The sequence below is a fragment of the Myodes glareolus genome, chromosome 23, assembly GCF_982192425.1.
Source record: "Myodes glareolus chromosome 23, mMyoGla1.1, whole genome shotgun sequence".
Taxonomy (NCBI): Eukaryota; Metazoa; Chordata; class Mammalia; order Rodentia; family Cricetidae; genus Myodes; species Myodes glareolus.
Window position 1 is genome coordinate 27,526,390 of NC_142048.1, and position 27,130 is coordinate 27,553,519.

Below are 27,130 nucleotides of genomic sequence, written 5' to 3' on the forward strand. Positions count from 1 at the left end.
CTCCATGCATTCATTCCCCTCCCTCCCTTCTTTCAAAAGGAAAGATGAAGTGGGGGGATTCTTTAAAACAAAAATTCTAATTGTTGATAATGCATGAACTATTAAAGATTTATTAATGCAAACTTTGTATTCTATGAGTTTGCTTAGCTTGTTCATTATTTCTGGAAGATTTTTTGGAGATTCTTTGAGATTTTTTTTATATGAACAACCATACAATCCTCAAATACAGCCTCACTCTTCTTTTCCAGCATTATGTGTTTTATATATCTTATTGTCTTAGTGTAATAGTTAGGACCACTCCCATCATAGTGAGCATACGGTGAGAGTAGTCTTTGTTGCTTTCTTCCTCTGATAGTAAGAGAAAGTCAGTAGATATGGTGTGAGCTTTGGACTTTGTTATGTTTGTTTGTTTGGTTGGTTTGTTTACAGATGTCCTTTGTCAGGTTTTAGATCTTTCACTCTGGCGTCAGTTTTCTGAAAGTGATCGTGTATAGGGGCTAAGCTTTGTCAAATTCTTTTTTTTCCTTTGCCGTCCATCTGTGATGCTGCTGTGCTTTTGGGTGTTGTGCTGTGGATAATGGTGACTAGCAGGCTCAGGTGTGCTGCTTGGTTCTTCAGAGTGTGAACTGGGCTTGCATTCCTAGGTTGACCCCTGTGTAACGTCATTCTCACAAAATGAATGAGAAGACACTCCCTCCACTTCTCTGTGCTTTAGTAGTTCATGTGGAACTTGTATTATTCTTTTCTCTGTGGGTGTCATGGTTACTTTCATGTGTTAATTTGGCTAGACCACAGTGCCTGGATATTTGGATATGTGGTCAATTATTATAGATGTTTATGTGAAGTTTTGTTTTGTTGTTTGATACACATCCCCTTTTGGCCAGTTTGTGTGAAGAGCTCTCATATATTATCTAAGCTTTGGGCTTTTTTTTTTTTTTTTTGATAGAGTCGCAATTTATTTCTGGGTGGTACACAACTCACTATATAGATCAGGCTGGCCTCAAACTCATGAAGTTATACCCACCTCTCTTTTCCCTGAAGGCTGGGATTGAGGACATGTGACACCATGCCTTGCCTAAAGTATGGAGCTTTTAAGGTGAAAGATTTTACCTACTATGCCGGTCAGATTTTATGGTCAACTTGACACAAGCTGGAATCAATCTGAGAACAGGGAACTTCAACAAAGAGTATGGTTCTATTAGGCCGTCCTGTAGGCAAGTCTGGGAGGCATTTTCTTGATGAATTATTGATATGGGAAGACAGCCTTCTGTGGGTCCTGGGTAGGCTGAGCAAGCCATGGAAGCAAGCCAGTTAGCAACACTCCTCTATGGCTCTGCTTCAGTTCCTGCCCTGACTTCCCTCAGTGATGCACTGGGATCTGTAAGCCAAGCAAACCCTTTCTTCCCCAAGTTGGTTTTTAAAACAGTGTTTTATCACAGAATAGAAACCTAATTATGACACCTGCAAAGCGGTTTCTTTATTATTTACAGGAGTTGCAATATTATTTGCTCTTGAGGCAGCCGTAATAGTTTTTAGAGCTGGGCATGGGGAAGCACATCTGTACCCCCAACATCTGGAGGGAGAGATCAGATGTTCAGTGTCATCCTCAGCTTCGTTGTGAGTTCAGAGCTACTGGGGGCTGCATGAGACTCTGTCCAAAACAAAACAAACAAACAAACAAAATAAATAGTTTCCTGAAGAAATCTGTCCAGGTGCCAACAAGATGGCTTGCCCAGTAAAGGCACGTGCCAGCAAATATGATGACGTGAGTTCGATGCCAGGGTCTGCATGATCTTTTCTGCAGTAAAACTGACCTTCAAATTCTCCTCTGTCTGCAGTATACAAACCAGCCAAGGTGTCCACACACACACTTGTATGCACAATAAATAAATATTTTTAAAATGTGTCCATTCATTTGTATTATAGAGTGTATATATACAAAGGTGTTACTATAGTGTTACTATAATATAGTTATTATAGTATAATAATATACTTATTATCCAGCTAATGTCTGTAAGTTTTGTCATTATGCCCCATCTTTCATTCCTGAGAGTAATTCTCTCCTCTCTTCTCCCCACCCCATCCTGGCTGGTCTTGATAAAATCTATTGATTTCTTCAATGAGTCATTTTTCATTGAATTGATTTTCTCATTTTCTTCTATAACTATTCTCTGAACTTCTGGTCTCTTTTCCCTCCTATTTGCTGTGGTTTAATTTTCCTAGTTTAAGTGGAAACAGACTGTGAATTGAAGGTCTCTCTTCTTCCCAGTATAACCATTTAATATACAGTATAAATTTCCTTTATCATGGGGTATCCCAGGAACTTAGGCACATTGTGTTTTCACACTCGTTCAACTAAGTTCCTTTCTAATATACCTTATAACTTCTTTGACTAATGAGTTATTGAAAGTATCTCCCTTGACTTCTAAGTGTCTTTCTTTGAGCCATTATACATTTTAACAATTATGTGCTCTATAGATGTTTATTTTATCCTAATTAATATTCTGTCTCCTTTGTTGGGTTATCAAGTATCAGTCTGTCAACACTGACCCATTAAATCCTCAAGTGTTTAAAAGATTGTGTGTGATGTGCTCTGAAATCATAAAGAAACATGTTTGCATACTCTTTGCATGCTGTCTTATCAAAGTTACTCCATTGCTTCATAGCTGTCAGATTTTTATTCCTCTGTGAGAAAACCTTTTTCCTTCTAATTCAGTGTTTTCGGAATTTTTTTCCCCCTTCATTCTCAGAATTTAAGCATTTGGGTGTGTGCGTGCATGTGCATGCATTTATGTGAGGACAGGTATGCACGCATCTGTACGAGCACAGGTGTGCATTCATCTGTGAGAGGGCAGGTGTGCATGCATCTGCGGGAGGGCGGGTTGCGCGCATCTGTGCAAGCGCAGGCGTGCATGTGTCACGGCAGACAACAGAGGTCTGAGAAGAACTCCATGGAGCCTTTTCTCTCTCTCTGCCTTTGCCTGACTTCTGGAACTCGAATGCAGCCTTCAGGCTTGCGTACCAAACACTAACCACTGATCCATCACTCAGGCACAGGTATGATGTGAACAACGTTAGTTCTCAGAGCTTCCTCAACCCTTCCCAGTTGGTATCTTCAGTGGCACCATGCTGAGCGCCACTACATCAGATTAATGCTGCTTGTCCTTGAGCTTCCTGGGATCAAAGAGCTTGTACTTTGAAAGGGATTGCTTCTAGACATGATATGTTCACATTTCTTTCCTGTAATACATTAGTTTTCATGGCTAGAAAGTTTTCTGCTGTATCAACATATCATACCGTCCCCCATTTTATTCCTGATGGGCATTTGAGTTGTTTTTACTTTGCATTTTTATTTGTCTTAAATAAATGTATGACACATTTGCCTATTCTTAATAGATCCAAGCACCCACTCCCCACAGTTTCGAAAATGAAATTGCATACAAAACTCCAAACAAGATGATGTTCTTGTTTTTCGTCTTACGTACATTCTTCTTAAATTTCAACCAGCTCTGAGTTTCGCTTTGGAGATTAATACATATGGAGATGGCCAACTTTCATATAAATTACTTCCACATGCTCCATATTGAGTGGAAAATTCCTCACAGATTCTAACAAATGGTGGTTTTATGTTTTGTTTCTAAAGTTACAATGACCTTTCATCTTCATGTGAATTTTCATTAGTAGTTTAGTAGGGCCTTGGGATTTGGCTAACCAGACCATCTTGAACCAGAAGCCAAAGTCTTTGTCTTCCTTTCCCTTCCTTGTAAATGTTTGCTTCCTGCTGTTTCCTCCTTGGCTTTCTTCTCTTGCTGTGTATTATTCCTCTCCAGACAATCCTGGCCTCTGCACTGGGAGATAATTTGTTTACACTGAAAAGATAGATGTGTCTCTGCCTAAGGCACCTTCTGATTGGTTTACTAAAGAGCTAATGGCCAATGGTTAGGCAGGAGAGAATAGGCGGGACATCCAGGCTGAAAGAAACTAGGCGTGGGATTTCACCAGCAGACTGGATGTGCAAGTCAGATGTGCCGTACTAAAAAGCGGTAACCAAGTCACGTGACAGGACATAGATTGAAAAAAAGATGGGTTCATTAAGTTATAAGAGCCAGTTAAAAAAAAACTTAAGCTAGAAAGAAAGAAAAGAGAAGAGAAGAGAAGAGAAGAGAAAAGAAAAGAAAAGAAAAGAAAAGAAAAGAAAAGAAAAGAAAAGGAAAGGAAAGAAAAGAAAAAACCTAAGCTAACGCCAAGGTTTCAAATAAGTCTTCAGGTCATTCATTATTCATGGGCTGGCAGACAGGAAAACTTGCTATACAATTCCTTTGACTTCTAATAAAAATTTGGTAGCTCTGCTCCCGATTTCCTTGCCTGGATATCCACTGCTGTCAGCACAGATAACAGTCTCCTATTTTTACAGGTTTGCTTGACTTGCCTGGCTGACTATGCCAATTGTGTTAGCATCACCTTTACCCCTCTCTGTGATTGACAGCATTCATAAAACCCAGTTTTCCAAGTGGTAAAGTACAGGAAATCCACATCCACTGTGTCCTGAGAGTTCTGATTCTTTTTTTTTTCTTTTTTTTTTGGGGGGGTGGGGGGGTGTGGTTTCTAGACAAGGTTTCTCTGTAGCTTTGGAACCTGTCCTGGAAACTAGCTCTTATAAACCAGGCTGGCCTCGAACTCACAGAGATCTGCCTGCCTCTGCCTCCCGAGTGCTGGGATTAAAGGTGTGCGCCACCACCGCCCGGCTAGAACTCTGATTCTTAAATGTTCTCAGTTACCTCCTTTCCCTCCCATCATTACCTTAGCTCAGAACCTGGCTTACACTACTGCACTATTCTGCTCACTGACTCTCCTGACTTACACAACCTCCAATTCTCAGCATCCTCCCCACCTGGGAGCATCCCTAACCTCCAGGCCTCTCCAGCTACCGCTGCCAGTCCTCACTACCTCACGTCCTAGGTGCACTAAAGTAACCACCGGCACGTCTTTGGGAAAATTACGTAACTTAATGATTTCAGGTCTGGTGCACATGCCACACACTCTGCCCTGCGTCCCTCCCTCCCAACGCTCCTTGCCACAGGGAGATTTATGTTCCTTCAGAATTCCTAACAGACTCAAGTTTTCTCATCTACACTTCTGCCAAATTGTATTTCACTTAACTATTCATCGTGTGTCCTATAATTGTTAATCTGCGGGAGCCTAATGTTTCAGTCAGTGTTCAAACTCCTGTGTCTGGAATTTTAATTTTAAAAAGTACCTGACATTATGATTGGGGTTTTAAAACTTAAATGTTCATTAATTATCACTTCTGGAAAAACAAGATAGGAAAAGAACATAACATGTATTTGGTGTCACTATTTGTACCTCAAGATAAAAATGGTCGTCATGTCTTTCATAAGTTTATGTAGATTCTTACAAACTTGCATCTTAACTCAAACAATTTTCCTACGTTTTTAAGTTAGAGATTATAGTTCTCATATAAATGTTTTAATAACTTTCTAAAAGACCTGTTTTTCCTTTTATTGACTAGAAGGGTTCTCTCAAGACAGAAAATATACTAGTTAAATAAAATACAGTTAAATTAGTTTTGTTGTACCTGTGCTTCTAAGTAATTAACCATCTCTGCCTGAATCAAGGAGGCATAGATTCTAGCAAGGTAACCCTTGGGAATTTGAATCTAAAATCAAGAAATATATAGTTGAAATCAATGGATAAGACTATTAGAGGACTTAGATCAATTGTAGAAAATCTGGGGCTTGGAAGAAGGCTCAGTAGGTAACATCCTTGCCATGTGAATACAAGAACCTGAGTTTGGATCCCCAGCACCACGTAAAAGCCAGGGATGGTGACACAGTATGCCCAAGCCCCATGATTAGGATGCAGAGATAGGTAGATCTCTGGAGCTCGTTGGCTGGCAAGCCCAGCCAGAGATGAACTCCAAGTTCAGTGAGAGACCCTGTCTCAAAAATAAGGCAGAGAGAATCAGGGAAGATACCCAGTGTTGACCACCAGGCTCTGCATGCATACCCACAGACCCCGGCGTATAACACACATACACCAAACCAAAATTCAAAGAAAGAATAACTGGAAATCCCTAAAAGGTAAGCATAAGCAAGCAAGCATAATATAAAGCATTTGTTTTGTGACTTTTATGTCTTCACTTATTTAAAATGTCACTATTAGAAACTAGATCTACAACTCACTAGTATAGTTTATCACTTATTAATAATAAGTGTTTAAAAAAAGAGATCCAGCACTACAAAAAAGTAGATGCACATAAAATTTAAGTATTAATATTAGTGATATCATTAATACTTTCTTTATGTTAATGATTTGGCTTCATTAGATTACTATATAATTAAGTAAATAGTAGCATGTGATAAAACATTAATAAATATTAAAAAATAGAAGCAATTGATTCTCAGTTATCTGTATGTACAAAGGAAAAGGTTGGATTCAAATCATCTAGAATTATTAACCCCTCCGGTTAGGCAGAGGCTGTGGCCACACTTCTAGTGGTGATGGTCCCAGATGTCAATCAAACATCTGCACTGCAGAGAACAGCCGCAGTTACAAATAAATTACCTAATGCAAAAGAAATTTTTAAATAAAAAGAATCACATTTTTTTAAAAAAAAAACTGTAGCTCAATTTTGATGTAACATAAAAATTTTGTCATAACGTCCTCTGCCTTTCCCAGTTCTGCAGACATGGAACACGCACTGTGTTCTCTGAATGCTATGGAAATGTGTACATTATACCTAGAGGATGGCATGTGTGCAGGTTAGGCTTTGTCAACTTGACACAAACTGTAGTCACCTGGGAAGAGGGAATGCCATCTGAGGACTGGCCCCCAGTAGATAGGCTTGTGGGCGTATCTGTGGGACGTGGTGTTGATTCATGGTTGATGTGTGAGTGCCTTGCCCTCTTTGGCAGTAGCCCCTCTGGATAGGTGGTCTTAGATTGCATAGGTGTGATCGTTTGAATGAGAATGGCCCCCATAGGCTCATATGTCTGAATACTTGGTCCCCAGTTAGTGGAACTGTTTGGGAAGGGTTAGGAGGTGTGTCACTAGAGCAGTCGAGATGTCGAAAGACCATTCCTTGTGTTCTGTGACTCATACTTGCAGTGTTGAGATGTGAGTTCATAGCTCTTCCTGCCACGGTGTCTTTGCTCTGCCATCATGGACTCAAACACTCTGAAATCATAAGCCCAGTTTCGTGCTTTATTTTAGAAGTTTCTTTGGTCATGGTGTTTTATTGGCGTCCAGCCTTGACAAAAATACTACTTGCCAGGTATACTACATGCATGTGGATTAGGAATACAGGTAAAGAGTACAAAGACATGAAAATTATAAAACAGAAACCATAGAATAGTACCAGGAGGGAGTTCCAGTGAATACTGAAATCACCTGTGTTTAATTTTCCATGCACTTTTATATGCCAGCGCAAAAGGGGGAAGAAGGCAACAAAAGATTTCATTAATGTGATACAAAGGACAACTTGAACAGCTAAGTGCTTCGCACTTTGAGACATCAAGTCATTAACATTCTACTGTTTAAGGAGTGAAGCCACTCTAGACCAAGTATCCTGAGGGCAGCCATCCCCCGGGTAACCTCATATTACAGAAGAAGGAGCAGATGTAGACTTACTTGCATAGCCTGACCATCTGTCAGGATGGAATGGATCTATGTGTATGGGCCATCTTAATGTCAAAAGAACAAGTAACCACATCCTGTGTCAGGCTGTGTAGCTACACTTGTTGTCAACAATTTTGAGCAACCTCCTCCACACTCTCTGACCATCAGACAAGGTGTAAATAGGCTCCCATCCTTGGGCTTCCTCGGTGTTTTATCACAGCAGTAGAACAATAATGAGTACAATAGGAAAACCAGCGGAGCAAGCCATGGAAAGCAAGCCAGGAAGCAGCATTTATCCATGGTTCTTGCCTCTCTGCTTCTGCTTGAGCTCCTGCCCTTATTTCACTGAATGACGGACTGTAACCAGGACATGCAAGCTCAATAAACCTTTCCTCCACAAGTTGCTTTGGGGCAATGTTTTACCATTCAACAGAAAGCAAACCATAACAATGTATTACTGCATAGGACCCCCAAAACTCCTTCTGGTGTGTGTGAGGATTTTCTCAGCTGTTAGAAGGTAAGAATTACCCTCTTCATATAACTTTTTAAAAAATATTTAAGAGGTAAATTTCTCAACTGTGTTGTGGACCACAGAAACAAATGGAACATAGTCTCTGTCCTGGAATCATATTATCTAGTCATTTATCTGCTGAATATCATAATGATGTTCCTTGGAAAGTGAATCAGGAAAATATACTCCAATTTAGCAAAGCTAGAAGTTTCAGGAAAATTAAATAAGCCCATCATGGGCAGTGGAGCTGTCTTAGTTTCTTTTTCCACTGTTGTGATAAGACACTGTGATCAAGGAAGAATTTAATTGGGCCTAGGTTTTAGATGGTTAGAATCTATGATGGCAGAATGTAGGCCTGGCGATGGGTATCTGGAGCAGAGGCTGAGAACTCATGTCTAATTTACAAGCAGAAGGCAGAGAGCACAGTGGGTATAGCATGAGTCTTTTGAAACCTCAAATCTCCCTCTTATGGAATATCCCAACATGACCACATTTTCTAGTCCTTCCTAAACAGTTCCATCATCCAGGCCCCAAATACTCAAACACATGAGTCTTTGAGGGCTGTTTTTATTCAAGCCACCACAGGACCATAAGAAATTATCCTTGAATAAAAGGATAATACTATGTTTCCCGAACTTCTCTCAGTCAAGGTGTTACTTTTCCAAAGGTCATTGTTATTGTCCTCTGTTGTAAGGAAGGCCGCTTGTTTCCTGGCCACCCAGCAATTCAGACCCAAAATAATCACACAAAAACTATATTATTTAAATTACTGTTTGGCTCATTAGCTCTAGCTTATTTGCTAACTCTTACATCTTAATTTAACCCATCTCCATTAATTTGTGCATCACCATGAGGTCGTATCCTATCAGCAAAGTTTCAGCACATCTGTCTCCAATGGTGATTCCATGGCTTCTCCCTGACTTTGCCTTCTTCCTCCCAGCATTCAGTTTAGTTTTCCCCACCTAGCTGTGTTCTACCCTATCAGGCCAAGTCAGTTTTCTTTATTCATTAATGGTAATCACAGCATACAGAGGGGAATCCCATATCACCTCCCCTTTTCTGTTTAAATAAGAAGGAAGGTTTTAACTTTAACATAGAAAAATTACATACAACAAAACAGATATCAAGCAAGAATTGCAGTTATATTTATATCAACTTTATCTTTTATCATATCTAAGGAACACTATATTATTACTATCTACTCTTCAACTCCATCAAAAACTCCAGAAGGATATATTACCTAAGTAAACAGGAAGTGCATTGTAAGCAACTTCCAAAACTCTAAAAATGACAGAGACATCTTGCTACCTGCACTGCCACCCAAAAGTCTTCTGTACCATTGGAGCATCTATCTTCAGCCTACAGGCTCATAGTGTCTGTCAGACCTTTCCATGAAGCAAGAAATTTCAAAGACAGTTCCGCCTATATTGGCAGTTTGTCAATCATTTTTTTCTGGGTCCTGCAGAATGTCTAGCAGACTTTTTTATGAAGAAGGAACCCTGAAGGACAGTCTCACCTTTAGGCAAGTTCAGCAGTCATTTCTCTGTGAGTCCTGGATGTCCAGTTCACATAATATACCATCAAGCAGTCCAGACAAGAGCAATTTCTTGTCCAAATGATTAACCAACTCCATAAGGAGTCTTTTTGACATCCATCTTCCTCTTGAAGTAGTTGGTGCTGCCAGGAGCATAAGTGTCTCATTATCATGGAAAGTTCTAGGTTCTTAAAACATCTTAAATACCATATTCTGAAGGTCTGTAAAAGATTTGAAGAATACCTATCTATCTGAAATACATCTCTATACATTTAGAAAATCTAACTAACATGACTACAAGCTTGACTATTATAGATGACTCTCTATTTACCTATGTTTCTTAATTATGCATTACATTTTTAAACAAGCTGCACAATACCTTAATCAAGATCAGAAATACATATACACAATAGAACAAAATTGACCTTAAATTTGTATCAATAAACCAAGATCTATACCAATGCAAATCTCTATAGAATATCCCTCCTTTAAATATTCATGCACCATATGTGTGTATGTTCACACATACATTTCAACTCATTAAAAAAAGATTCCAGGACTGGAAAGATGGTTCAGTGTTGAAGAGCACTTGTTGCTCTTGCAGAGGACCCAGGTTCAGTTCCTAGCACTCACATCAAGTTGCTCATGACTGCCTGGAACTCCAGTTCCTGTGGACCCAATGCCCCTTTCTGACCTCTGTGGGCACCAGGTATACATGTGATGCAAATAGGTACAGGCAGACAAAACACTTAAATGCATAAAATAAAAATAAGTAAATCTTTAATGAAAAAAAAAACAAGGCTGAGAGATGGCTCAGTAGTTAAAGGTATCTACTGCTCTTACAAAGGACCCAGGTTCAGTTTCCAGCACCTACTCAGTGGTTCACAACTATCTGTACTCCAGTTCCAGAGAATCCAAAACTCTCTTCTGGCCTCTATGGGCACCAGGCATGCATGTGGTAACACATACATACATATACATTAGGCAAACACTCATACACATAAAATAAAAAAATACATCATTTTAAAAAGATGCCAAACATTAAAGCTAATACATATGAGAATAATTAATGTAAAAATGTTTAAATACAATCCAATTAGCAGATACATATAAAGAAAAAATAATTTGACCTTATTTGTTTAAAAAAAACTGGCAAATGAGTCTACATCCTTGTCTTTAGCTGTGTGTTAATTTTTAAAACTCTAGTTTGATGAACTTTTATGATTAAACAACTAATTACCATCATCGATCACATCAATTAAGTAAGCTTTCACTTTATTCTTTATATAACTGAATATGGTCTTTCGGAATTCAGAAATTCAGACAGTAGAACCTCCTTGTAGGGCCCTGTCTCCCCTTGCTCTTTGAGGCCCAATTTGCAAGGACTGTTTTGGCTAACCAGCTAAGCTTCCTGCTAGTTTCTGTAATCTCTGCTGCAGCCTGGTGATTTAGCTGAAGAACTTTGGTATGGTAATTTCCCACCTGCCCGGGAGTCTCCTCTCCACTGTCTGTCACTGCACTCCCTGTCCCAGACCCCCTGCCTGGGAAGGATTTCTCACACAGTGCCAGGCTCTTCGTGCTGTCTGGTTGGGAGAGGGTTCCCTCTTCTGGGGCGTAGGTATATTAACCTTGCAGAAAGCCAAATAAAGTGGCATTCGGCTATCTCTTGACGAATGACCCAGGTCTCTTTGTGTGTGTGTCTTTTGTTTAATCCCAGGCCCTTGCCCCAAGCTCGTAATCAGTACGGAAGGCACGCAAACCTACTGGGAGAGGGTGGTGCAGATTCGGTTTCCCACAAATCCTCCTGAAGGAGACAGGAATGTTGATCCCTGTGTTAGAATATTTACTCAAGTATGCTTCCATGCTTGGCTTTGCGGGAACACTCCTTTAGGGTGACTTCCAAATAAATGACAACAACAAATTAAAACTCAACTTCATGTTCCCAAACTCTGACCATACTGCCACGCCTCCTTATAAAAGAGCATCGGAGAAAGAACTGGATATGTCACTAAACCGAGAGCCAATGTGAATTCAGATGAAATGCTAGCTTCATTTCCATAATACATTAGTTATAAAATCCACAGAGTCCTATTTTTAAAGCCTAAACTTTAAATATACTGATGATTAGGCCCTTGAGAGGGTCTGTGGGGCTCTGTGTGGAGGAAGAGTCACTGAAATATAGCACAGGGGAACATAAGCTGTCTATAGCCTCACCCTCTCGCGGGCTCTGAAAAAGGCCAATCTGTGCGACAGTCAAGTACCATGTTGCTCCCATCAATAGCACTGAAAGGGACCTGAGATCCTCAGAGAGTTAGAGTGTGGAGAGAGAGAGAGAGACAGACAGACAGACAGACAGACAGACAGACAGACAGACACTCTTCTACATTGGTAGTCGGACAGTTTATTGAGAGAGAGAGAGAGAGAGAGAGAGAGAGAGAGAGAGAGAGAGAGACTCTTCTACATTGGTAGTCGGACAGTTTATTGCTATTGTTTTCCTTTTGTCAGACAGAGTCTCACCATGTAGCCCTGGCTGGCCTCGACTCTCAGAGATCTTACCACCACTGCCTCCTGCTGGGAATGCAGGTACAAACCAGCAATCCAGCTACTGGGGCTGCTTCCCAGGAAATCTGGCACGATGTTAAAGTTACTGATGCTCTTTAACTCTGAAATTGGTTCCCGTTATGCAGAGGCACAAATAATGACGTCCATTGTCTTGTGGTAAAATCAGGAAGGCCGAAAACAATCTAAAACTCAGCCACAGGAGCACACAGACACGCCACGACAGCATACCTACTAAATGAAATGTGCTTCCACAATTAAGGAGGATGACTTCACACACACACACACACACACACACACACACACACACACACACACACACACAGTTCAGTGGACAGGGAAGAGAATACTGTGGAAGAAAAAGCATAGTATGACCTTAGATAGTCCAGACGTCAAATCCCCACGCCAACTGTTCATCTGAGAAAGGCGTGGGCCCCAGGGAGGCCCGAGTGGGAGGTCTCTGTCTGGCGTGTCCTTGAAGAGGGTTGAAGGACTTCATCTTTACCCTGACCACCTCTTATTTGGTGCTGTTCCACCACGTGTCCATCAGGATATGATGCCACTTGACAAATGAGTGAAAAAAAGGAGACCAACCGGTCATAGACTGGAACTTCCAAAATTATGAATCAGAACAAGCCCTTTCTCTTTGTATCTTGGACATTTTATTATATCGTGACAAAATGCTGTGCCTCTTATGAATATTGGCGCTTGAATATTCATTGACAAACTGTCTACTTCCAAAGAGAAGATTGGGATTAGCATGCTTATCAAAAGGGGATTGTCTTATAGTTTTCTTTGTTTATAATGTTTCTCTGTTTCATTCACATATCTTAGAATATAAACCAAAGAATAAAAGAACAAGGTAAAATGCTCAAACTGGTAAAACATAAAAATGTAAATATAAATAGCCAAGAAAGATAAATAAAGTCACCCAATACATACATTTAAATTTGTTATGAGGGACTTCATACAGACATGACCATACACAACACAAGAAAGCAAGACATATCAATGTCTTAGCCTCTGTGTCTCAGAATATAGCCTTACTTGTCCTCACAGACACAACTCATCAAAATGAGATCACTCTCAAGTAAGGTGGGTAACTTGTTCTTTTTCTGTGGCTGTACTAAGACACCACGATTAAGGAACTTATAGAAGAATTTATTGGTTTACAGTTTCAGAGGATGAGTCCATGACCATCACGGTGAGGAGCATGGAGACACACAGGCTCCATGGCCATCATGGTGGGGAGCATGGAGGTGAACAGGCTCCATGACCATCGTGGTGGGGAGCATGGAGTTGGGCAGGTAGGCATGGGGCTGGAGCAGTAGTTGAGAGTTTACATCTCCCTCCTCAAGCACAGCACAAGGCAAAGGGAACACAATGGGAATGTCCTGGGCTTCTGAAACCTCAAAGCGAGCCTCCAGTGACCTCCTCCAACAAGGCCGCACCCATTCCAACAAGAACACACCTCCTACTATTTCCCAAATAGTCCCTCCAGGCCCCTGGTATACACAGTACAGCTGAAGAAGCCTGTTAATTATATCTGACCAGAGATGAAGAGCAAGTGAGGTGTTCTGCACCCATGTCTCTGTTGTGTGACCGATTAAACTAAGAAATCACTTACCACCTTGGTTTCCTTCCAAAGAATTTGGGGCTGCACTGGCCTGTGGTGTATTCATGCTTGACCAAAACATGGGTTGTAGAGAGGAAGGAAGTGGGTGGCAGATAAAACAAACTGTCTAGAAAGCACTGGAAACCAGGTTTTGCCTAACCAGGCAAGTGCTGTCCTACGGAGTCCCTGGGTGTGGCTGTTTGCAGCAGGTACTGGCCATCTGATCACCTGGGAAATAACTAGTTTGTCTTATCTGATCACCGGAAAATCAACAACAGAACTTTTCTTTCCCCTGATACCAGAGAATGGGCGAGAAGACACTTTGGCAGTTTCAAATGTAAGACCAGATAGCACCGGTTGCGAGTAACACAGGAACATGTCATCTCCGTTCCCCTAATTTTACAAGCCTTTGAAAGTCTCCATAAAAAAATAAAATAAAATACACTAGGCAATGACTAATCCAAGAAATAGAAATAGCAACGGGCTGTGCCCCCCTCCCATCTCTTGGATGATTCCTTTCTTCTTTTGCTATACATACTGTAGTTAAAATCTATTTAGTTTGCCCTACAAAGGACGATACAGGCAGAGAGAGCTACATGATGCTTAAAGCTCCAAAGTTTCAAATTTATACACTTGAGTACAGCCCTTGTCTGCTTGAAATCCTTCACGAGCTCTTGAGGACAAAGTGTATTCCTTTGGAAAAGATGCCAGGTCCCTCATGACCCAGAGTCCAGAGCTCACCTGCTGTCCCACAAGTAACCCTCATCCAGCACCTATAACTGTCCTCTCTCCAGCCATCCAGGACACATCCTGTTTTTTTCCATCACTCTTATCTTGGGGCAGGCTTTGTTTTCTAGAATGTTCTCGGAGCCCTCTCCTGCCACATCACCTCCTCCTCCTCTGCATTTCACCAGCTGTTACTGTAAGGGTTTCCCAACTTCCTTAGCTGACTTTTTGTGTTCACATTACCTCTATTAAAATATTTATCCACCTTAATTATAAAGATTCTATCTCTCCCCTATAAGGTTCTTAAATGGGAAAGTGATTTTGTTCTCTTGGTTTTTTTTAATCTCTTTAGTGTACATATCTAGAAAAATATATAAGTATGATTTAACAAGACCAGTGATTGATTAAGGCATCTGGAAGTTTCTGGGGGGCATTTTCAAACCTATTGTTTTATTTATTCACGATCCAATTTCATCTTTATCTACCATGCACTATTATCGTCATCTTGAATCCTTTGTAGATGAGGGAGCTGAGGGTCATAGAGAGTGAGTCCCTTGGCTTCAGCTCTTCTGAGGACTGTCAGTGAGCTGGGGATGCTATTCCCTGCAAAGTCAGGAGAGAAGCAACCTACAGGTGCCAAACTGGGCAGAAGGTCAAGTGCACCTGACTTCGATGCCCAGAGACCCAGCAGTGGAGCCGATGCTACACTGTTTGACCTTACTGGCTCTCAGCTGTCCTATCTGCAGGGCAACCGGACTGACATGAAGTACAGTGTTTACAGCATTTCAGATTCTGGAGCAGCTAATCTTTCTAATGCAGAGATCCCCAAACTTTCTTGACTCCTAGTATCCAGCAAGGGCTGGTCTCTCTCAAGCTTTAAAAAAATAACCACAAATTGGGTGGTAGCGGTGCACGTCTTTAATCCCAGCCCTTGGGATGCAGAGGCAGGCAAATCTCTGTGAGGTCAAGGTCAGCCTATGTCTACATTGTGAGTTCTAGGACAGCCATAGGTATACAGAGAGACCTTATCTCAAAAAAGCAAAATTAACTAATTAATTATTTATCAATTTAGTTAAATAACCCACAGTGCCTCTGCAAGTTTGGTTCGCTACCTAGGACACTAGGGCCCATGATTCTAGAATCTCAGGCCCAATTAAAGAAACTTCCCCTCCACGCAAAGAAAAAAGAAAAAGAAAGATTTATATATCAAACATGTTTATGCAAGTTTTTAAAGATGAGAAATTGTAATGTTGTTGTTGAAAGTACGTATTAATGCTGTTTTTAAAACATGAGTCTTTCTGTTAATAATCTGAAGTACTAAAAAATGTTGCTGAGAACAGAGTTTGTCATTATAATAGAACACAGAATAAGTTCTGGTAGCATTTACCAAAACTCATAGCTCTAACTAACATATGTGTGGGTAAATATAAACATATTGTGATGGCTATTCATGGCTCTCAACTTGACTACATCTGGGATTAACTAAAACCCAAGTGATTAGAGACACCTGTGAGGGAGTTTTTCTCAATTAAATCATTTGAAGTAGGAAGACCCACTTTTAATCCAGATCTTAGGAGGTGGGAAGATCCACCTTGAACATGGACCTTCTGCTGGCAGTCTGTATGAAGGACATGGAAGAAGGAAGCTCACTCTCTTTGCCTGCTTGCTCATGCTGGCAAGTCTATTCCTTCACTGGCATCAGAGCTTACCTCTTTGAGATTCCACTATGTGGTGAAGACCAGCTGAGACATCCAGCCCTGTGGATGGAACTACTGGATTCTTGGGCCTTCCCTTGGTGAACAGTCACTGTTGGACAAGTTGGACCACGGCCTGTAAGCTATTCTAACAGATATATATATATATATGTGTGTGTGTGTGTGTGTGTGTGTGTGTGTGTGTGTGTGTATTCTATATTAAATATATTTAATTTTATAATTACATATAATATGTAAGATATATATAATTATAGAACAATCCTATTTTTCTTATCAGTTCTGTTCCTCTAGAGAACCCTGACTACTAGATATAACATAATGCATTCTATTAAAAGTTAATATATGTTTATCATTGGCATTCATAGGCATTAATTTTAGAACTTCCTCCCTCACATGCAAATATCCTTATATGTTCATCTCATATATGACATGGGATAGTATGTGTATATAAAATTCATTCATTTTTCTTTATAATTTAAATCATCTCTATATTATCTATAAATAATAGTTCATACAAAAGAAATATAAAAGTAGATGTCCTGTTGTGCTGTTTAAGGAAAAATAACCAAAAAAATCTTTATGTATTCAACCTGGGTGCAACTGTTCTCCCTAAATAGTTTCTATCCAAGACTGGTTGAGTCTCAGGTGTGAAACCTGAACACACAGAGGGCAGCAACAGTGTAACAGTACAATGTGACTGACACTCACTTTACAGATCATTGTCAACCCAAAGACAGGAAATAATTCCTCTCTAGGAAGCCTATTACAGTTGTCCGGGCCTGCTACAGGGAGCCTGTAGCTGTGTGTCACTAAGCAGCATCTCAGCTGGGATAAAGCGGATGCAGGAACTAGAAGGGGAGCTCTGACTTCAGCAGACTCCTGTTAGAGCTGCCATGGTCTACAAGGCGTCTCCCATAGCTAGGCTGTTGGAGGCGGTCCAAGTTCCTCGAAGGTTTCTCATTAAATGGTTGGTGTTGTCACCACTTTCGGCCCAAGCAATCGCAAACACTTCGCAAGCTGTTGTCAAGCTGATCTGGTAGATGAATTGGCGAAATCCCTCTTCCTTAAAGCTCTAAGCCACAAAACATTTGTTCCAGTGCTCAGGGGAAAGAATGGACATGAGCCATCGACCGGAGGGTTCTATTTCAAGTTCATCCACAAAGAGAAACATCAGTTTCCTGGTGTCTCCTATGTGTTGATAGTTAACAATACCAAGATGTCACTCTGCATATAGAGTAATATATAAAAACTAGAGGAAAGTGGACAGAGAAAGCAGAAGAAAGCGACATGCGCCCTGTGTCCTCTGCAGAATACAGATGCTAAGTGGAGGAAGATAATTAACAGCAGCAATGCTCAGCCATGCCTGTTTCTCCGAAGGAGCCAAAAGGCCATGTATAAGTGTGCTCAGCACACAGAAGGTCAGGATAGCCCATGGCATATGGGTGTAGAGCTCAAAAGAGAATTCACGTTAGCTTTGCTCGGAAAATAGATGTCGTTAATTTTTATGTGGTTCTAATTAACGTGAATTTCGTTTTGTTTCTTGTCTTTTTGACTGTTTCTGATGTGGGAGTCCCCTCTGTGTGTTGTGATTACCATTAATGAATAAAGAAACTGCCTTGGCCTGTTGATAGGGCAGAACTTAGGTAGGCGGGGAAAAACAGGACTGAATGCAGGAGGAAGAAGGTAGAGACAGGACACCATGGACCTGCTGCTAGAGATAGATGATCTGAAAATTTGCTGGTAGGCCACGACCTTGTGGTGATACACAGATTAATGGAGATGGGTTAAATTAAGATGTAAGAGTTAGCCAATATGAAGTTAGAGCTAATGGGCCAAGCAGTGATTTAATTAATACAGTTTCTGTGTGATTATTTCAGGTGTAAGCTAGCAAGGGGCTGGGAAGAACAAGAGCCCTCCCCCTTCTCCCACATTTGCTTCATTTTGGTTTTTAAGACAGGGTCTCACTGGGCTGTGTGGAACTCAGTATGTAGACCAGCTAGACTTTGAACTCATAGAGGTTCACCTACCTCTTCCTCCCAAGTTCTGGGAGTAAAGATATGAGCCACCACACTCAGATCTAACTTTTTTAAAATTTGACTAAATAAAAAATGACTTTTCTGTGGTAAAATATGTATAACATAAAGCTAGTCATTATGACCCATTTTAAGTGAGTTGCCTGGTGGCACTAGGTACAATTCTACTGTAGTAGAATCAGCATCAACATCCATCTCCAGAAACTCTGTTCCTATTAAACAGCACTCCTTGGCACCCTTGCTCCCACACATTCTACTTCTGCCTCTAACTATTTGACTACCTGAGTTACCTCATATAAATAGACCCATACACAATTGCCTTTTGTATCTGTCTCTGTTACTAGAATATCGATATTTGCCCATAATTGTAAGGAGCCGCCAGGATGTCGCCTTGGCGAGATAGTGCCAGCGGTCCTACAGCCTGGAGGTATACAAATCCTTTGATGCTGCCGTCCAGGCCAGTGTGCTTGGGGCCTTGTTTTGCATTTCAGAGACTTGGTTCCCTGACCTGTCCTGTGGCCTTGGGCCCTAGCAGAATGGCATCAACCAATCAGCATTCGAGCCTCTCACCCTAGAAAAGCAGCTGCCTTTGGGTTTTTCCGCTCTCTCTAATCTCTCTCTCGTCTCTGTGCTCTCTCATCTCTCTCTCATCGCTCTCTCTCTCTCTTCCTCTCTCCCTTGCTCTCCCTTTCTCTGTCTTTTCTCTCTCTTCCCTTCCCCCAACTTTCCTCAACCGAGTGGCTCCAAATAAAGACGTGATAAGGGAAGGAATCTCGATTTTCGTGGCTGTTCATTCCTGCTGGTCAGGAAGCGCCCCGCACATAATGATACATAAAAGTTGTACATATTATGGGCTACCACATAATGTTTCAGTGCATGAATATATTGTATAACATTCAAAACAGGACAAACATGTCTGTCTTTTAAATCAAGACTCCCATCTATGGAACCCTGCCATCCACTGTCTTACTTAGGGTTGCTATCGCTGTTATGAATCACCATGAACAAAAGAAACTCGGGTAGAAGAGCGTTTATCTCACTCACAGTTCCATATAACTGTCCACCTCTAAAAGCAGTGAGAGCAGGAACTCAAGCAAAGCAGAAACCTAGAGGCAGGAGTTGATGCAGAGGCCATGGAAGGGTGCTGCTTACTGACTTGCTCCTCATGCCTTGCTCAGCCTGCTTTCTTATAGGACCCAGGGCCACCAGCTCAGGGATGGCCCCACCCACAGTGGGTTGGCCCTCACACATTGATCACTACAGTCTTGCCCACATCCTGATCTTCTGGAGGCATCTCTTCAACTGAGGCTCCCTCCTCTCTGATGGCTTTACCTTGTGTCAAGTTGATGTAAAACTCGCCAACGCACATTTAAGATGATTCTTCCCACCCCCATGTACCCAACCCAGAAAATCTCTCACAGGTGTGCCAAGATGGTTGTTTTCATGGCCATTCTAAATCTTATCAAACTGACAATTAACTGTCACATCTGTCCAGCATTTCTTCTTCTTAGTTCTAGGCCACAAAAATCAGAATATATGCTAGAATTTAACTTTTTGCCAACATTTGTATTAATAATAAGTTTAAAACTACACCAATAATAGTTCCATAAAACGTTCTCTGTCCTTTTATGCCCCAGTCACCACATACATGGCTGAAGCTGAATATGGAATTCTCAGCCTCCTTAGTACATGCTCTGGAACGAACATGGTGATAGGCAGAGGTCAAGTTCCCACCCCTTCTCTTCCATCCCAGCCCTGTCACTCATTGAGGGGCCACACACAACTCTATGTAGACACCCTAGTTTCTATCCAGGCTCTATCCATACATCCTGACGGCCTTCAGATGTCAACGCCCTGGTGCCATTTGGACAATCACAGTGTGCCCTGTGAAGATGAACCCAGAGAAGAAGTTATGCAATACGTCAGGCCATTTAGATAGAGTCCTGATGCCTATACTATGAGTCGGAAGGAACTGTAAATCACAGGGGAAGGAGCATACAGAATAAAGGGTCAGAGAGGCTCTATTTTAGAAGCACCTGATCCAGAATAGAGTTCCCCTGCCTGGGTCTATTAGTAAATTGCACAGTCTTCTAGCACCACCACATTTGGTTTCGACTCAGCATTAGTTTTTAATCTCAGCCATAGTGGACAGTTCCCTAGAAGCTCAGACTCCTATGCTGCCAGCATCCCAACTAAAGTTAAGTTTTCTGACTTGGGGCTGTATCCAGTATTGTAGGAATATGCCTGCATTCAAACACAACACAGAGATATGGAAGCTGGAGTGTCTGAAGAAATCTTCGACCAGCATGATGAGTCAAGGGTGTTTTTCCTTCTTGGTTGTCTCATGCTTCCTGCTTTCTCCCTCTTGCTGTTAATTTTCCCAATAAACTTCCACCTCCAAGTGTTTACTTCAAGCTCTGATTTTAGGGACCCCCAAAGAACAAAAGGAAAGAACTGGGGATCTGGCTCAGTTGGGAGGGTACTTGCCAAACACGTGTGAGGCCCTGGGTTCAGGCTTTAGCCCCAGATCAAAGTCAGCATGATGGTACTTTCCTATAATCTTAGTGCTTAGGTAATTAGAGGCAGGAAAATCAGAAGTTCAAGATCATCCATGTCTACATAGTGAGTTCAAGGCCAGCTTGGACTACATGAGACCAAAGAATAAAAGAACAAATCTCAGGAAATGGAAGGACCAGTCTATTCCAAGTACAGCAGAATCCTCTGTGCTCATTACACTCGTTGGACTTCCTCATCAGTTCTGCCCTGGCCTTTATTTATTTGCTTAGTTTGTTGTTTTGAGTTTTTGATTATCTATTATTAATTGTTTTGTTTGGGTTTTGGTTGTTTTTTTTTTTTTAAGACAGGACCTGGCTGTGTAGTCCAAACTGGCCCCAAATGCTTGCTCTTTCTACCACATTCTGGGATTACAAGTATGCATCATCATGCCCAACACTGTAACAATCTTTTAAGGACTTGGCTTAATATAAAAAGTATTCTCTACACATTTATATTATAACTTAACTTATTTAAGAGATTCGAGGGATTTTTTTTTTTGATTTTTGGTTTCTCTGTAGTTTTTGGTGCCTGTCCTGGAACTAGCTCTCGTAGACCAGGCTGGCTCACAGAGATCCGCCTGCCTCTACCTCCCGAGTGCTGGGATTAAAGGCGTGTGCCACCACCGCCCGGCCCGAGGGATTTTTAAAGAATGAGCCAACACACATACATATAGGGTGGATCTTCCCACCTCAATGGATTCAATCTAGAAAATCTCTCACAGGTGTGCCAAGATGGTTGTTTTCACAGAGATTCTAAATCTTACCCCGCTGATAGAGCAAAATGAGAAAGGTCCCATACACTCATAGATTTGAATACTTTGTCACGAGGGAGTAGCACTATTTGAAAGGATTAGGAGCTGTGGCCTTGTTGGAGTGGGTGTGGCCTTGTTGGAGTGGGTGTGGCCTTGTTGGAGTGGGTGTGGCCTTGCTGGAGGAAGTGCATCACTGGGAGTGGCTTATAGAGTTTCAAAACCCCAAGCCAGTCCCAGTGTTTCTCTCTCTTCCTCCTCTCTACATACCCGAATGGTACTTCACCTGTACCTAATGAAATGGTTTTCTTTATGACAATTGTCATGGTCATGGTGTCTCTTCATAGCAATAGAACAGTGGCTAAGACAAGACCTTTTGTTATTTCCCCTATATTCTGCTCTAATTTTTTTTTATAGATCCTCACTTTCATGGTTAGCATTGACGGCTATTGATTGCTCGTGAAAACCATACAAGAACAGAAGCTGAACAAAGAGAGAGCTGTTATTAATTTTGATATCAGATATCCTAATGAAGGTGGGGGTGCAGATAGGACCTGGTTACAGTTGACCAAAGACCCGAGGACACACAGAACAGATTTCCTAAACCAGTGTTTCTCGGCCTGTGAGTTGAGACATTTTGGGGGGGGGGGAGTTGAATGACTTTCACGGGAGTTGCCTGAGACAATGGGAAAACACAGATATTTACATTATGATTCATAGCAGTAACACATTACAGCTATAAAATAGCAACAAAAATGACTTCATGGTTGGAGGTCACCACAACACGAGGAACTGTATTAAAGGGTTGCAGCATTAGGAAAGTCAGGAACCACTGCTCCAGACAGTTCCAAAATTTGTGAACATATTATTATGTTAGTCAGACTTTTATCATCATTTAAGCTTCATAGCAATCACTATGAGAAGGGAGGCAGGACAGGGTCCTGAGAGCTCTTCCTAGACTCTGCTTCGGCCTGTGTATGTCACATCCATCACTCCCGACCTGGAAGCGAACCTGCTCAGATAGTGTGTACCTCCACACTGTAAAAACTAAGGACTGGACGGTGTCAGAGAGTGGCTCAACCAGGGGAAAAACACCAGTCTCAGTGTTGGAAGGAAACTGAGACCAACCCTTCAATCAATAAATGATGCCCTGCCATAGAGTTTAGGCTACGGCAATCTACTGGATAATACATTTGGGAAATCCAATGCTAAACTGTCGGGTATATCACAGTTATTTGTTATTTAATAGTACCTTTAGTGTTTAATGTAAAGCAACAGGTTTTTTTTTTTCCAGTTTATTGTGGACACGAGGCTTACAGATTTGATTTTATTACCTGTGCTTCCCCCTAGTGGTGAAGAGATGATGTACATCAGGGGAGCTTGGCAGCCTGTGACAGACTGATAGTTATCATACGTTATAAACAATTCAGTAACTTTATAGAGGTGGCCTTTCTATCTAGACATTGCAGCTACGACTAACGTCTGTGTGTGTGTGTGTGTGTGTGTGTGTGTGTGTGTGTGTGTGTGTATACTGGAAAATTTTAACTTCCATGTTCAAGGTTGTTAAAAATATGTTTTAAACATAATACAAATTATTCAACGAGTATTTATTGAAACTAATCGTGCAACAACGACCGTCATCCCAGGACCTCGGTGTGCAAGGATCAGCAATGCAGGGGCTTTGATGGGAGGGAGTCACATTCTTGCCCTAAAATGAACTAACAAATCATCGCAATGTTCTATAAAGTACATTGTGAAAAGCATTTTGATATTCTGTTCTCTTCTATCTGCTCTCCTCGGCCCCCCTCAAGATGACGTAGGTCCAAAAGTTCAGGCAAGAAGTCGTGGCTCCTGCCTGAGACCTCTTAAGGATCAGAGGCAGGTAGGTTTAGAGTTCAAGGTCAACCTAGGCTTCATAGTAAGTCTCTAAAAAAAAGAAGAAGAAGAAGAAGAAGAAGAAGAAGAAGAAGAAGAAGAAGAAGAAGAAGAAGAAGAAGAAGAAGAAGAAGAAGAAAAGAAGAAGGAGGAGGAGGGAGGAAGGAGGAAGAAGGAAAAAAGAGGAGGAGTAGGAGGAGGAGGAGGAGAAAGAAAAGAAAGAAAGCCAACTTTTTTTTTTTTGAAAGAAGCAATTAGTTTTAGGACATTCTATTCTTTCTTATGACACCTAAACCAATACCAAGTCTATCACAGTTTCTCTCACCTCCTCTTTTTGGTACAAACACCGTCCTCTTTCAGTCTGTGGGGAATGGTCCAGGACCTCCTTCACCAGTGCATCAGATCTTGGGCTGGCCAGGTCCCATTAAATGGCACAGCGTTTGCCCAGGATCTTGGGATGTTCCCCAGATATGTTAAATCATCCCTGCCTTATTTACACTAACTAATGCAGAGTAGATGCTGTGTAACTCCTTATTGCGTACTTAGAGAACGATTCCAATTTTAAAAGAAGCCTGTGTGTGTTCAGTACAGATCCAACTTCTACTTTTAAATATTTTGCATATGATGTTGACTAAATCCAGGAGAAGGCCCCCTGTACCCTCTGAAGAACCGTGTCATTATCAAATGCACCCTCCCTTGCCTGAGGTCAGCCTGAGGTGATAAGATGTAACGTTCACCAGAAAATTGCTCCACATCCTCCAAAACCCGTTAAATTTACTCTATGAAGAGCTTTAAATGCATAAAACCAAAACCGAGATGGAAGACTTTTCATCTAACTAGTCATATATTTCTAAAAACATGCAATACCATCACTTTATCCCTTTTTCCAATAAACCCAAGCGATATCAGGAAGAGAAAAATAACCCAGAGATTCCAGGGTTTATCACACAAAAACTATCACAGAAGTAAAGCTTCCGTGCCTGGAGGGATGGCTCAGCGGCTAAAAGCACTTGCTGCTCACAACCACTCCAGACCCAGGGGATCGGACTCCCTCTTCTAGCTTCTATCAGGACCAGGAACACCTGTAGCATAAGTGGAGTTTTTCTGTGTCCCCGTAGTCGATCCCGAACATCCACTAGGAAACTTATTATTAATTATAAATGCTCAGCCGATAGCTCAGGCTTGTCTCCAGCCAGTGCCTACAACTTAAATTACCCATTTCTACTAATCTATGTGAGGCTCCTTTACCTCATCTATGAACTCCTCCATGTGGCTTCTTCTGGCTCTGGAATCATCAGGCTCCGCCCCAATTCTTCCCAGCATTCTCTCTGCCCCAAAACTCCTGCTTAACTACCAGCCAATGAGAGCAACACATTTTCACAGTGTACAGAAGGATTATTCCACATCAATGTAGTTCACATATACACATGCAGCAAATACTCCTACGCATAAATAAGTCATAAAAAAAGAAAAAAAGAACAAATATTCACAACGCCCAAAACTGTAGAAACTGCTTGAAGCATGATAATGAAGCAAGAGGGACTGTGTAACAGACCACATTGTGAGAAGAAAATGGATGGAATGTGTGAGCTTTGCAAGTCCCACACAACACAACACAAGAAAGAGGCAATGAGGCTAAGCTGAGTGTATCAGCAATGCAGTATTAACAATAAGTCTCCCATATGAATACAGAGGCTCAAACCTGCTTGGCTTCTGTTCTAATTCTGTTGGTATGGCAAACACCATAACCAAAAGTCCCGTTGGGGAAATGGTTTTATTTTCCCTTGAACTTTGAAAGCAGGATTGCTTGTTATTTTACGCAGCATCATCTCAGACCAGGGAACAGACTCACTGCCGAGGAAGTGCAACAGAAACTAAGACAGATCGCTGCTTCCTGGGTCATTCACAGGTTCACCCTTTGTTAGTCTCCTCAGACAGCCCAGGACCACCTGCCCCAGGGACTGATGGGTTCTCCCACCTTAAATAATAAAGATAATCCCCCACAGACACTCCCCAGGCCAATCTGATCTAGGCAGTCCCTAAATTGAGACTCCCTTCGCAGATGATGCTGGGCTGTGTCAAGCTGGCTGCTAAAGATGACAAGGAAGATGAGATCAGGTAAGATTGGGCATGCTCAGTGTGGTGTGGCCACAGACTCTAATACGGTACCAGAATGTGTTTATCTCTAGAAGAGGATGAGAAGGAAGAATGCTTTAGCTTACAATAGCGTGAGTTAAGAGGATGGAAATAATTCTGAGCCATTTGGAAAGAAACTAACTGAAATGAAAGAAGATAAAACTCAAGATTGTATTTAATTCAGAATCATTTAGGAAGTGACAATCAAGCCCAAAGATGTGACAACCAGCTAGGCAGTGGTGGTGCATGCCTTTAGTCCCAACACTCAGGAGGCAGATCTTTGTGAGTTCAACAGCCTGGTCCATAGAGTGGGTTCCAGGAAAACCTGTCTTGAAAAATCAAATAGAGAGGGAAGGATGGAGGGAGGGAAGGAGAGAGGGAAGGAGGGAGGGAAGGAGAGGGCAGGGAGAGAAAGGGAGATGGGGAGAAACAAGGCCTGGAAATGTACCTCAGTGGTACCCTTTGCCTGGCACACATAATACCTCCTTTGACCCCTGGCCCTGAAAAAAAGAGTCCTGTGGGGAAGTTGTATTAAATATGACTTGTTTAATAACTTTTATTTTATATGATAAGGTATGGGGGCCTCTGAAGATATGCATTCAAGGCCCACCATTAAATTATTTTCAGTAATCATTGTGCTCAGTAAAACTGTAATGTGGAGTAGGTTTATCTTCCTGTGGAGTGAGGGGAAACAGAAAAGGCCACCGAAGGATGAGAACACTGGATGTTTCCTAAAACAGCTACAAAGTGGGTCTGTCTCGGTTCAAACGGACGTCACGGAGGCAAGACTGGAGAGATGATTTATACTTTGGCCCAAATGCAAGATGTTAGAGTATAGCTGGCAAGGACAGAAAAGATAGATATAAAATAACGGCAGAAAACAACCCGAGGAAAACCTGGCTTGATCTTCAATATTCACATACATGTACACACATGTATGGCACACGCACATGCACGTGAGCACACATGCACACTAGCACATACAGAACACACACACACGCACATCATCTAGGAATGTCTCATCACTTTGCACACATGCACACTAGCACATACAGAACACACACATGCACATCATCTAGGAATGTCTCATCACTTTAATATATTTGATATGATAATGAACACGGGAGGCTCTCTAAAAGACCGTGGACGAGTGCCTAGGACCTACCATAAATAACTTAAATGGCCTTTCCCATAACTCCTCTATTAAAGGAAAAAGGAATGCTGGGAAGATTTCTCTTTCGCTGAGTTACAACAACAAAAAGAAATCATTGATATGTTAGATGTTAAATGTTAAAATGCATGTATCTCCTTTGACTCTAGTTCTTTCTGTTAAGGCAAACCTCTCATAGAAGCAGATGTACTTAATTATGCTAATTGTTCATTTCCCTCTGGCTTAGGCAATTTGCCTTATGAGGGGGGTACAAACCCAACCAGATCGCAAGTATATAAATGTTTAATTGATTCAACTTCTCATTTGAGCAAAG

At 41.4% G+C, this 27,130-nt stretch overlaps 1 long non-coding RNA gene across 2 annotated transcripts in view; it reads right to left on the reverse strand.

Annotated features, from left to right (window-relative positions):
• Positions 1-1,452: 1,452 nt before the first annotated feature.
• The window catches only part of LOC146890608 (uncharacterized), a 41,603-nt gene continuing 15,925 nt past the window's right edge, over positions 1,453-27,130 (reverse strand). For both annotated transcript variants that reach the window (XR_015736182.1, XR_014998507.2), the window contains exons 2-3: positions 9,666-9,826; positions 1,453-1,651 (exon numbers count right to left, since the gene is read on the reverse strand). This is a non-coding gene — a long non-coding RNA (uncharacterized LOC146890608). The remainder of the gene's footprint in view (positions 1,652-9,665; positions 9,827-27,130) is intronic.